The following is a 6,385-nucleotide window of genomic DNA, read 5'->3' as shown; positions in this document are numbered from 1 at the left end:
TGTTTAGGGAGTTGGAGTTCAGTGAGAGGTCAGTTTCTGAGAGTTGCAAGAAACAGAAAGATGAGGTGACATAAAACACTGAGTAATGAGCAAGAACAGGGACAATGACGGATATCATTATATTAAAACAGATAGGTCAAACAAGTGAACAGAGCAAAACAGGATAATTACACAGTTCTCATAAGAATATGAAGAAGAAAGGGAAGATTTGAAAACTTTTTTTTCTTATAGACATGGGCATTATAGACACGGGCTTCATAGAAAGTGTTACTGATTTATCTTCTGGGGATATAGTCGTTCGTCTTGTGGCGTTCTTCCCTAACTTATTCTCAACACTGTTAGTACTGTGACTGGTACTAAACCGTTAACACACCTGGACCTGCTGCCAGGGCCATTATATGAGTCATTGCGGTGAATTGGCGTGAGCAATGAACATTTCTTGTAATGACATGCCCCATAATAAGGATGCCAGGTTGAAAATGGTTAAAGAGTTGCCCACCCCTGGTGTAAAGCATACATCATACAGTTACCTCACTGTTACTGTAGCTCTAGTCTCGCGGGACTACTGTAGCTGTGATTGGGATTTACATTAGTGGAAGCAATCAGGCTGCCCCAAAGTTATGATAAACTTTTAGTTCTGTGTGGGCAGAGTTGGCACCTCCAGGCGCCGTTTTCCTAAATGAGTCTTATATCTCCAATATCTAACAGAAGTCAGCAGTCCTGCATTCATAATGCAATGTCAGGTTGACTGTCTCCGCAAATTCCTGCTTTGAACCTCAAAGCTGGCAGCGAAGTGTTTCTGATTGATGTTGATCTTTACATCACACCTGCATATCAGTATGCACAGAACATGCACAGTAAAAATCCTCAGCATTCTTTTAACTCTGTGATGGTGCATGCAGATACTGTAGATTCTCACTGAGGATTTAACTGTGTACGGTAGCCTGGGGCAGTAAACAAATCACTGTCACTTGCAGTCGTCTTCACACCAGACAGGTGAAGATAGGAGCGATATTCTAGTTTATCCTCTCATCCTGTTTTCTTGTGGAATCTTCCTGCATGTTGGATTTTTGTCAACATTATTTGTAGTTTCACCTGTCCAATTTATTTATGTTTACATCTGCCATTTTTTTTGTATTATTATGCTTAAGTTGAGGCATGCTAAGTGCTTGCATATCTGTGGTACTGTAAGTCTGTCTGTTTGTCTATGCATGAGGGCGTTGAAAGAGGTTGACATGTATGTTGAACTATGTACCTTGGTGTCAGCTGCCTTGCCAGAATGATCATTCTCCAGTTTACAGGTGCGTCTTAAAACCTGAGAATGCGTTGTATGTAATTTGTTTGATTGATTGATTTGTAGTTTGCAAAATAGTACAGTGGTATAATTACACAATGATGCTAAAAAGATAACACAAAAAGCCCTAAGGGCTTGTACAGAAAGCAATGGGGCGGGGGGGCATTTCTGATGTCAAGCTATGTACAATATGTATGTACGTACGTACGTACTGTGTGTGTGTGTGTGTGTGTGTGTGTGTGTGTGTGTGTGTGTGTGTGTGTGTGTGTGTGTGTGTGTGTGTGTGTGTGTGTGTGTGTGTGTGTGTGTGTGTGTGTGTGTGTGTGTGTGTGTGTGTGTGTGTGTGTGTGTGTGTGTGTGTGTGTGTGTGTGTGTGTGTGCGTTCGGAAAAACAGCACTGAGCGCACTGGCCAATACAAACTAATAGGCGAGTGCGCTCCGGTGCGCAATTTCTGAACGCACCCCATAAATACAAATCATCTAAGTATACATACTTGCTGCTTAGCAGAAATGGAAATTAAAAAGTAAAGTGTAAAGATATTTTAAAATATATTTTCGTGAACGGAAGTGCCAGCTTCCTCAATCGGATTTCGGGAGTTGTTTTTCCAGACTCTATATAGCATTCAGAGATTGTGCAATAGTTGTCTGGCTACGCGAGACTACATCCACACTATCCCTGCTGATTTCACCGTTTTCTCCTCTAACTCTTTCCTGTCAATAACGTTTTATTGACAGGAATAATAGGAATAATAAACAGCAGTGTCTTTTATTGAGATTCTGAACTCTTTACTCCTCCTGAGTCCTCATCCACATCTTAAAATGAAGCCACTGACTCTGATTGGTGCAAGTGGCCATGCCCCTAAAATGATAAAATTCCAGGCCTGACATACAGTATAGTGGATTGTATGAGTGAGCAGCTCACTCGCTCAGGCGTGGTTAAACTGTGCTGCAGTGGTGACGTAGAACGTTATAGGACCGGAGTCCATCTGTGACGATCTGATCAAACTTGTGTGGGAACCACAATTAGGTTGAAACTTACTGTATTTCATTCAGCAAAAATGGGAAAGAAATTCATGAATATTGACTTGTTTTTTTGGAGCAACTGTGCCCCTTGCTCAAGCCCCTTTTAGTATGCCTTTTAGCCATGACTTAACTTGGAGTTGAGAATGCAGTAATCTAGCTGATGAACCGTGCCTATGTGAGAGTCATGTTCTTTGATTTTACCAGCACTTTCAATACCATCAGGTCGGCGTTGCTGGGTGAGAAGTTGACAGCGATGCAGGTGTCCTGGATTGTTGACTATACCTGACCGACAGACCACAGAACGTGCGAGGTATGTGCACTGAACGAAATAGCATCAATTGAAAACATCCCGACACACATCAACAGCTTTTATTGGCATGTTTCTTGCTGCTGTCGCTTTCACAGAGTAGTTGATGTGCACACCTGTGTGAGCCCCTCCCATACTGTCAAATAGCCCAGCCCCATTCCCTTCACACTTAATTTCATCATTCTCCAGGCTCTCCTTCTGAGACAGCAAGACTGTGATTACATAATATTGTCGCTGTCAGCCAAAAACCTTGTATCTCCATATTTCTTTATTTTAATTTTAAAAATAACTTTTTTTTTTATTTTTTTTTTTAAGAGACTAGATTTGAAGGTTAACTATTTAGACTTACACAGGCACTGTCGCGTCAGATTACGTAAGCATCGCAACAGATTTTATTTCTACACAGGCTGTGACTACGGCAAAGACGAACGAGTCTCAAAGTTTGCCAATGTAAATTGTGATTCCTGGGCATATACTGTAACTAGGGGTGGCAGCAGGGCAGGAATTTCAGGGAGACCACGAAGGCCATGGCCGCCATTGCCCCTCAGTTCGGCCTTGCGGCCCTTAAAAAAAAAGGGCATGCCCTGAGGCCACAGTGGCCTTAATGCCCCAGCTGACTGTACCACTTTCTCCTCTGTCTCTTTTTTGTCAATTGGTAGACACCAGTGTCTCTTTCTTGTCATGTAGACACCAGTTTCTCTTTCTTGTCATGTAGACACCAGCGTCTCTTTCTTGTCATGTAGACACCAGTGTCTCTTTCTTGTCATGTAGACACCGGTGTCTCTTTCTTGTCATGTAGACACCAGTGTCTCTTTCTTGTCATGTAGACACCAGTGTCTCTTTCTTGTCATGTAGACACCAGCGTCTCTTTCTTGTCATGTAGACACCAGTGTCTCTTTCTTGTCATGTAGACACCAGTGTCTCTTTCTTGTCATGTAGACACCAGTGTCTCTTTCTTGTCATGTAGACACCAGTGTCTCTTTCTTGTCATGTAGACACCAGTGTCTCTTTCTTGTCATGTAGACACCAGTGTCTCTTTCTTGTCATGTAGACACCAGTGTCTCTTTCTTGTCAATATGTAGATACCAGTTTCTCTTTCTTGTCATGTAGACACCAGTGTCTCTTTCTTGTCATGTAGACACTAGGGTCTCTTTCTTGTCATGTAGACACCAGTGTCTCTTTCTTGTCATGTAGACACCAGTGTCTCTTTCTTGTCATGTAGACACTAGTGTCTCTTTCTTGTCATGTAGACACCAGTGTCTCTTTCTTGTCATGTAGACACTAGGGTCTCTTTCTTGTCATGTAGACACCAGTGTCTCTTTCTTGTCATGTAGACACTAGGGTCTCTTTCTTGTCATGTAGACACCAGTTTCTCTTTCTTGTCATGTAGACACCAGTGTCTCTTTCTTGTCATGTAGACACCAGTGTCTCTTTCTTGTCATGTAGACACTAGTGTCTCTTTCTTGTCATGTAGACAGTGGCTTTTGTTGAGATTCTGAATTCTTAATTCCCCATTAAGAATTAAGAAGTCCCCATCTTTACACCAATCCAGTAACTTTGATTGTTGCAGAGCTGAGCATGGATCAGATTGTAAATACCATAATTTATTTATTTCACTGCAGATAGTCTACATATTAAATTTAAAATCATCCTTAACCCTTGAATTCAATGAATTCTTTCAACGGACTAAAACGTTTTATTTGATGGCCTTCCTGCTGCCCTGGCATTTGGCCTTTGTGCCGTAAAAAAAAATGGACAGCACTAGAGGCCAAGTGGCCTTGCCCCTAAAATGACGAAATTCCAGGCCTGGGTGGCAGTAACGCCAAGAGGTGCGGAGTCTGCCGGAAACGCACTGTAGTAGTGTAGGATGTAGCTGTCAAATGAATTAAGTGATGTAGCCAGATGTTGAGGGGATACGCACATATGTGTTCTTTCCTGTACGTGACTTGCATATGTGTAACTTCAGGCACATTTTGTGCTCTCTAGCATATAGAACAGTAATGACAGGAGAACAAGCTGAATTTTTTTCTCACACAATGTTCCTACTGTATGCGTGACATGTCTTCACAAGCAAATTCTCCCGTGGGCCATGTCCCAAAGATCTTTCACTTGTCAATAATGCAGCAGGCCAGAGGCGAATACGTACATAAAAATACCTTGTCAAATTGGTGGTGAGACACTTAACCAAACAAACAGCTTTTCAGCCTGTTATTTTCACTAGGAAGAAAACATAGTTACCCCTTGGCCTACTCTCAGTTAATAAAAGAGAAATGTCAGAAGAAACTGCAATTGCTGTAGTTGTGAAACAGAACAGTTTAGTTATATATTATTTTGTTATTAATAGTCTGTGGTATCAAATCAAGCTGTATGCAATTATGGCTAACACTTGTTTTTATAATCTGTCAATTATGTTTTCAATAATATATTAATTTAGACTAGGGGTCTTCAATGTGTTTCAGGCCAAGTACCCCCTAGCTGAGAGAGAGTCGAAGCAGGGACCCCCAGTACATGTTATATTGTATATTGTATAAAATTGTGTTGCATATTAAACTTTTTTCATTTGAGAAATTCAACTAGATAAGAGACTCAATGCTAATTACCATATTTGGCCAGTTGTCTCGACAAAGTCAGTCGACTGTTGAGAGATGTGAGAGCTTGGAAGTATGCCTATGGGTTGCCTCCAAGAGAAACAGTTAGTAATTAGTTTGACAGTACTATCATTAATTCTTTCCATATCCGAAATAAGAATTCGGAAAATGAAAATTGACCTGTTTTTTTCAATATTAAGTTTCCATAACCAAATTAAAACATGGATAATGACCTGTTTTCCCATTTCAAATGTTGTGCTCTGAATCAAAAACGGAAAAAGGGGAGAAAAAGGATTTTATAATATGCAACAAAGACCAGCGTTCACATTTTGGTGAGGTTTAAATAGCACATAGAAATCTTTACATGATACATCATCACTAAGTAGAATATTTGATTCCAAATGTTTTTCTATTAATTTTGTTGATCGATTAATCAATTATTCAATTAATTGTTTCACCCAATCACCCCTATTAAAATAATATATATCTTACAATTAAAATCTCATTTCCACTCCAAGTTCTTGAGTGCATACTGTATACACAAAAATCTCAATTGCTGTAGCATTTTGTTTTTGCATTTTATGGATTATTTTAGGTATGAGATTAGAAAGATGGGAAACAGAGAGAGAGGAGAAGTGAGCCATGACAGGAGTCAGATTCTAAGTCGGGTCCTCGTGACTACACACGGAGCATATGGTCAGTGACTAACTGATTGAAAATGTTGTTTTTACATTTGTGAAAGCATTTTAATGTTTGCCTATAATGACATGCCAAATCTTTTCTTTAGGGTAGAGAATTGCCTCTGTATTGGAAAATGAGTGCGTACAAAGTACTGATATAGTAAATTAAAACATATTTTTTTGTATTTTTATATTGCAGTAATAATGCATGGCCACAAAATCTTTAAGGCACACCTGGACTTGTCCCACGACACACCAGTGTGCCTCGACATACCGCTTGGGAACCATTGCCTTAGACAACCCTGGTGTTTGCAGGGGTTTAACTAACAGGAAATCCTTTGGTTTAGGGGTTCAGAACATCTTGTTGCCTCACTACACTGTGTGTTGGAAGAGTACTTTAACCACTTATGTCATTTATTTCACTGTAAGATAAATAGAGAAAATAGCCAAACTACACAACGTGTTCTGCTCTCGTTCCAGCTTCCTGTGGAGC

This window comes from Gymnoscopelus microlampas (genome assembly GCF_963454915.1).
Source record: "Gymnoscopelus microlampas genome assembly, chromosome: 12".
Lineage (NCBI taxonomy): Eukaryota > Metazoa > Chordata > Actinopteri > Myctophiformes > Myctophidae > Gymnoscopelus > Gymnoscopelus microlampas.
Note: the sequence above shows the minus strand (reverse complement) of the source record.